Source organism: Teleopsis dalmanni, chromosome 1, assembly GCF_002237135.1.
Source record: "Teleopsis dalmanni isolate 2A chromosome 1, ASM223713v2, whole genome shotgun sequence".
NCBI lineage: Eukaryota > Metazoa > Arthropoda > Insecta > Diptera > Diopsidae > Teleopsis > Teleopsis dalmanni.
In genome coordinates this window covers 38,035,372-38,043,289 of record NC_051846.1, presented here as the reverse complement: position 1 = coordinate 38,043,289, position 7,918 = coordinate 38,035,372, and the positions used below count along the sequence as shown (strand labels likewise).

The window sequence follows — 7,918 nt, the reverse complement described above, 5'->3', positions numbered from 1 at the left end:
AAAAAAAAATTTTTAATAATTTCATTGTTAAATTGTTTATTAACATATATCATTTATATTTTACAGATAATGCGGATATGTACAATGAACTAATCGTAATCTTATTGCAAATGTTGAGAATGAGTACTTCTCTAATTGATATTTAAGTGATCGAAATTTTCAATTGGTGAAATACTGGCTAATCTATATTTATACGGTATGTGTAAATTTTTAGAATGTATTATAATTATTTTTTGCTTATACATTTTTATGTGATGATACTCTCAATCCGACGCTATGATACATATATGAAATAGCTTATTTAGTACTGATTTTTCAAAAAATTCTTTATAATCAATAACAAGTTTTTGCTTTTATCACAAAAGAGAAACTAATTTTTGACATTTTCCTGCATTAGTATGTCTTGTTATTGGTTGTAAAAATTTTAATTGTTATAAACTTATTTACTTAATTTATTTTTTAATATAATATTAAAAGAAAATGTTTGTTTTTTTTCAGCACTTATAACGACAACTTGAAATCTTCTAGAAGTATTGATATGCAAGAAGGTAAGAATTAATTTTTATATATGCTTTATTTTATATGTTCACATGATGAGTTTTTTTCGGATTCCCCATCATTTGATTGTTAAATGAAGCACATCCATTCTGATTTGATTTTTTAAATTCTTCTTTAAAAAAATTATTAATGCTAAATATTAATATAAAATTTCAATTGTTATAAATTTATTTACTTAATTTATTTTTTAATATAATATTTAAAAAAAATTTTTGTTTTTTTTTTCAGCACTTATAAGGACAACTTTAAATCTTCTAGAAGTATTAGTATGCAAGAAGGTAAGAATTAATTTCATATATGCTTTATTTTATATGTTCACATGATGAGTTTTTTTCGGATTCCCCATCATTTGATTGTTAAATGAAGCACATCCATTCTGATTTGATTTTTTAAATTCTTCTTTAAAAAATATATTAATGCTAAATATTAATATCGATTTATTTTTTCTTTCAGATTAATATGTAAATTATTAAAACGGTTTTATAAAAGTTCATTTAAAATGAATTGTCGGATACCACGGATGTTGAAATAGGTAATTAAATGAAACTATGAATTTATAAATTATTTCATATAAAATGCAGTTTAATTTCAAAAATGAAGTAATTGAAGTAATTGTCTATTTTAACATTGCCTATATAGGATATAATGTATAATTACTTTCTTTTTATATTTGGAAATTCTATAAAAAAAATTTATACAAATTTTATAGATTTTAGGTAGATTTATTTATTTATATTTAAATCATCAGATCACATTGTTCAATAAGTCGTTTCTTATTGAAACTGAATCGACACATGAATCGATTCAGTGTTGCTTATGATTAGGAATCTGGCACTTGAACCAGTTCCTATTGCAAGGTCTGAATTTGGCACTTAAACCAACTTCAGGTGGATTCAAACAATAACAATATTTTTTGAGCAACTAGGCACATGAACCTATTTGCAATTGAGTTTTAATAAGCACTTGAACTAATTAAAACGCAAGGGCTGTTCTGTATTGAATGATAAATTTATTAGAAAAATGTTGAGTTTTTATACACATTTGGCAAGGTGTTAATGCATACAATTCCCACGATAATGCGCTATAACTTAAGCTGCATTAAAGTAGCGATTAGGTATCGCTCAGCATAGTTGTGGGAACGGTCACAGTTCTCATGGAAATTGTATGCATTGACAAAAAAGAATATTACTTGCGTAATTTCCTTAGCAACCTGGTATATGCTTATAAACTTATTTCCTTTTAACCTTGAACTAAGTCCATATACCAGCTTGCTTTACAAACATAATTATTATTTAATAAGTACAATACTGACCTTGCACAAGCAAATTTAATTTCTCATAATGTTCTATATTAAAGAATTGCACATGCTAAATGCATGGCTTATCTGCAGTTTCATATGACGAGCAAAGTGTGCTCGTGTGATATACAACTGTTGTTGTTGTTATGATAAATTTTGATATCTTAACCCACCGTTCAAGGCTAAGACATCAAGTCATTAACATTATGAGAATAAAAATTTGCTTTGACAACAAAACAAAAATAATAGAATATTATTAATATGAAATATATAATTTAAAATATATTATTTAAAATACAAGATTTAGGCTGATCATTATTATGTCCAAATTGGACATTCTGCCCCCGATTGACGCCAGTCAATCCTATTCTGCTACTTCGAACTCGGACATTGCATGTTGCTCTTGAATTCGTCTTCGTGGTTGTGGGTGGGGTGTACCAATCCTGTGACGGTGTGTATTTCTTCGGAATAAATATCGACCGATTATGCTGCAGAATATGAGCACGCTGAGACCAAGTGCCATATATTCCACAATGAAATGGTGTTGGTGCTGCGATAGTGTATTGTTCGGCAGTTCTTCCTGAGACCTTATCATATTTAAAGATGCCTTCAAACTAGTTATTTCATCATTAGCTGTCTCCATGCTGATGTTTTTCAACTTTAGAGATGATTGCCGAGGAATCGCTGTCCCTATTGGGCTTGAATGGAAGCTTGTGTGGGAATATTTTAAGCGAGTAGTCATTGTGTAATGGCTGGTTATTGTTGCCGTATGATGTGAGAGTATGCACCCTGGTGGGAGCTCAAGTAAACCTGTATTTTGCAATTTCACCTGAGAATGCTCATTGTCACATACTGCGTTTAGCTTTACAGGGTTTCTTGCGACGAACATCCATTGATTTTGTGCAACAGCCTGGATCCATAAGGTATTACTTGTGAAACTTTGCCAAGTGCAAGATGATGTACTATTATTAAATAGATTTACTTCGCAAGTGCACTTGCCTGATTCAAGAGAATATATTTCTTGTGTATCTGAACAGATGAAGACATCATTTTTTGAAGACACACATTGTGACAACTGTATTTCTGAAATCGGAAAGTATCCATTCCTATGAGTATTGAATGCCATCATAGACGTGCATGGTGTGATTGTCACATATTCTCCGTTTATGATCCCTGGAACGGGAATAACAACAAATAAATCAAAGGACTGATCATTGATTAGTGGTAGAGTTATTTGAAACAACATTTTGGTATCAAATAAACCGCTGCTGACTGTCATAAGAGAATATAGCTCAGAAATGTTGCTCATGTTAACCGGCAACTGCATTGTTGACCTGAGATGTTCCCTCATTGTAGTAACCTCATTCATGAGTTGCTTTGGCGTCAGGAGAAGTGGACTGATTTTACCATGATTTGTGTCGGTCAACACTCCTAAAATTGCTGATTCGTAAAATTGAATACTTGTTGTTACACTTAATAGTTGAGTTGAAATCGCAGTGAAAAGTTGGTGGAGTTTTAAATTATAAATTTCCTTGTCCTCTTCTAACATTTTTGCCTTTACATCGTTCAATCGCTCGACTGTTAATTCAAAGGTTGTTTGATACTGCTGCTGATTTCGTTTCATGATATTTAGAGTAGAATCTAAAATTGAAGTTTGGTTTTTTAAAAGGTTAAGCAAATGGTTGTCGTCATTTTTTAGTTGTTGAATCGTCTGCGCCATATTTTTAGCGTATTCTGAGTCCAAAACGCCGAATACTGCATTCGCAATGTTACCCACTAAATCAATTGCGCCTCTCTTCTTTCTTTTGTTAATCTGCATTATGTTTGCAGATAACAATTCATTTCTCGCTGCCTTGAACTGTTCAACTAACGTCCAGCAGTGATTATATCCATTCATCAACTTACACACGTTCGCTAAGGATTCGGTTCCATTTTCAATAAATTCAAACTCCTGCTGCAATGGACTTAAGTCATAATATGCTATGATTTTCCATTCTGCTTGTGATCTTTTGATGACTCCTTTGTGTTCGAAATGAATGCCTGGTGTGTTATTAAATGATTTTATCGTGATACCTAACCCTGATATCAGTGGTATCCATAATAGTACCAGCAATGCAATGGCTAGCAAGTTGATGTTGAGTTTTGCTCGTTTTTTAGGCTTTTCTTCATCACATCTATCAAGTTGCATCATGGGGGTTGAACAATCTTCCGACAATAATGGTGCTAGCCGATGTATTGGACGCTTCCAAATCCCGTTTTTCGTTTTGACATCTACAACTCTGATTCTTCCATCATTACCGGAATAGCATTTGATGATTCTGCCCAGAGGCCATTGAAGCGGAGGAGCGTTGTCTTCTTGAATGATTACCAGCATTCCTTCTTTGACGTCAGGTGATTGGTCCTTCCATTTAGTGCGACACTGTAGCTCATTAAGATACTCCTTTGACCATCTTGACCAGAACTCGTTTTTTAGATGATTCACCAGCTTCCACCTGGTTAAAAGCGATTGTTTGGTTGTAGTTTCTGACCTACTTGGAAGGGCTGTTAGCGGTTCTCCTATTAAGAAGTGTCCTGGTGTGAGGGCAGCCGGGTCATTTGGGTCTGATGACAACGGTGTTATTGGTCTGGAGTTTAGCATACTTTCAATTTGGGTTACCACTGTTTCCAATTCCTCGTAAGTGAGTGACACGTTGCCAATAGTTCGCACCAATAGATATTTAGCTGATTTGACAGCAGCTTCCCATAATCCTCCGAAATGTGGTGCTCTCGGAGGTATAAAATGAAAAACAATTCCTTGAGCTGAACAGGATCTTATTATGTTGTTTTGAGCATTTGTGCTGTGAATGCTTTCAGCTAACTCGTTCATTTGATTTTTAGCGCCCACAAAATTAGTCGCGTTGTCACAATATAAGTTCTGACATCGACCTCTTCTTGACGTAAACCGGTTCAAAGCGCCTAAGAATGCATCTGTGGTGAGATCACTAACAACTTCCAAATGTACTGCCTTCGTGGAGAAGCAGCAAAACACTGCGATGTACGCTTTGCATGGTCTTTTGCCTCTAATTTTGTGGTGTATCCATATGGGACCACAGAAGTCCACACCTGCGTTGAAAAAAGGTCTTTGAGCTTGGACTCTGTCAGCTGGTAGATTGCCCATGATTTGTTTGAACATATGTGGGCGTACTCGAGTGCATTGTACACAATGTTGCACAATGGATCGAGCCATAATCTTGCCTTTTATTGGCCAAAATCGCTGCCTGCACTGGGCTAATAATGTTTGCGGTCCGCAGTGAAGTCCCTTCTCATGTAAATGTTTCATTATGAGCTTAGCTATTGGATCGTTATATGGCAGCAGCATGGGGTGTTTGGCATCGTAGGTAAGATGTGATGACGTCAATCGACCTCCAACCCTGATGACGCCACTATCATCGATAAATGGAGAAAGTCCGTGGAGACTACTGCTTCCCTTCAGATCCCTTTTCTTTAAGAGTTGATGTCGTTCTTCATTGAAATCACTTAGCTGTATGGCTTTTATAATTATGAGTAATGACTCATCCAGTTCTAATGGTGTCAAATTGATTTCGTTGTGCTTGCTCTTATTACGTAACCCTTTGATGAATCTCAACACATAGCCAAGAATTCGTTGCAACCTTATGAATGAGTTTCCATGCCTTATCGTATAAATCATTTTGATTAGTTCATCATCATGTGAAATTGTAAGCACATGTACCTTCCTTTTGACTTCCGCTTGTATATGGTCGGATGTTATCAATTCCTGACGGAATGGTTGGGGCCAGCATTCTTGATTTCCATGAAGGAAAAGTGGCCCATAAAACCACATTGCATTCTTCTGAATGTAAATTGGATCTACACCTCTGGATAATAAATCAGCTGGATTTTGTTTAGTATTGACATGCCTCCACTGTTCCTTTAGTGTTAATTGCTGAATCTTACTGATACGATGAGCAACGAAAGTTTGGAATGTTGATGGTTCTGAATTGATCCAATGCAATGTTATCTCAGAATCAGTCCACATATATATCGGATGATGTTCATATTCCAAATCCTTTTTTACCTTTACTACCAATTGTGCTCCTAGTAAAGCCGCACATAACTCAAGTCTTGGTATTGTCTGCGTTTTTAGTGGAGCGACGCGTGATTTTGAACAAAGTAACTGAACTGAGATAGTTCGATCAGTCATTTCGGCTCTGATGTAAATGGCAGCTCCATAGGCCCTTTCGGAGGCATCAGTAAATACATGAATCTGAGTATTCCTTGGTTGTTTATGATGAAATATATGTCGTGGAATCTTCACATTGTTTATTTCACATAAGCTCTGACGAAAATGGGTCCATTGAGTATGCATTTCAGCAGGCAGAGCTTCATCCCACGAAAGTTTTAACTGCCACAATTTTTGAACAAATATTTTCGCCTTCACTACTACGGGAGCCATTAATCCAAGTGGATCAAAAATGTGCGCCAACTCGGAACTTACGGTCCTCTTTGTTATTTTGCTGTGTGTAGGTCCGTTAGTTTTTATTGAAAATTGATCAGATTTTGGTAGCCAGATAAGGCCTAAAGTTTTTACTGTCTTATGTGACTCACTGCTGACATCGAGATCAACTTCTTGATCTTCTGGAGCGAGTCCTTGAAGTAATTGGGCATTATTTGCGCACCACTTGCGAGGTTTGAAACCAGCTGTCGCCAATATTTTAATAAGTTGATCCTTTGTTGCAATTGCCTCCGTGAGACTGTCTGAGCCACTTAAACCGTCATCGACATAAAAATCCTTGCTGAGTGTAGCGGAACCAAGCGGAAATTTAACGGCATGCTCTCTGGCCAGGGTTTGTAGACACTTAGTTGCCAGATACGGCGCTGCTCTTGTGCCATACGTTACCGTTTTTAATTTGTAATAGCACAAGTTTTCTTCTGGTGACTCTCGCCAGATAATGATTTGAAGATATTCATCTCTTGGATCAATTAGTATCTGCCGATACATCTTTTCAATATCTGTTGTAAAAACGAAGCGTGGTTTCCTGAAACGCAGTAAAATGGATGAGAGTTCGTTCTGCACGACTGGACCATTATGCATGATATCATTGAGTGAGACTCCGGTTGATGTTCTTGCAGATGCATCAAACACCACTCGAAGCTTTGTTGTAGTACTATCTGCCTTGATTACACAATGATGTGGCAAAATGTAATGTGGATGCATTATATCATCCTGATTGATTTTTTCCATGTGGCCGAGATGTTCGTACTCTCGCATGAAGTCAACGTACATCTTCTTTAGTTCAGAATTCTTCAACAGCCGACGTTCAAGACTAAAAAACCGATTCATCGACATCTGCATGGATTCACCAAGAACAGTTGTATCCTCCTTAAATGGTAGTTTCACGACAAATCGCCCTTCATGATTGTGGTGAGTATTTTGAGCAAAAGATTCTTCACATTTCTTTTCTGCATCAGTGAATTTGTCATCCGTTTGATTGATTTCCTCCAATTGCCAGAATTTAGTAAGTATATTATCCAATGCTTCGTCGTCAGCTTCGCTGCACATGCCACAGGTAAGTAATTTTTGATTACCGTTGCTAACTTTGCCACTGCATATCCATCCGAAAACCGTGTTCTGAAGTGCAGGTAGACCCTCACCTATTTTGATTTGACCAATCGATAAAAAGCTGTGATAGAATTCTGCTCCAATTAATAAGTCAATTTGATTTGGATTCGCGAAGTCTGGATCAGCCAATTTTATATTCTGAGGAATTGACCAACCAGAAGTGTCCAGACACTGTGTTGGTTGGGCTGAGATAATTCGAGGCATCACGAATGCGTTGATATTTACATTGAAATCATTAATTCGAGACTGAATTTTTGTTGTCACACTGTATTTTGTGTCCCTTTTGCTTCTACCAATTCCTTCTATCCATAACGGTGATGAGTGTAACTGCAATTTTAATTTTCTTGCCAGTTTTTCTGTGATTAAGTTTATTTGTGATCCAGAATCGAGTATTGCTCTGCACTCGATGAAATCACCATCAAACGTAGCTATTTTCATATTAA

The 7,918-nt window shown here is 35.9% G+C and overlaps 1 long non-coding RNA gene across 1 annotated transcript; it reads left to right on the top strand.

Annotated features, from left to right (window-relative positions):
• Positions 1 to 70: 70 nt before the first annotated feature.
• Positions 71 to 1,093, top strand: LOC119665966. The gene is made up of 4 exons (XR_005251403.1): positions 71 to 196; positions 499 to 548; positions 787 to 836; positions 1,012 to 1,093. It is a non-coding gene; the product is annotated as an uncharacterized LOC119665966 (long non-coding RNA).
• Positions 1,094 to 7,918: the final 6,825 nt, after the last annotated feature.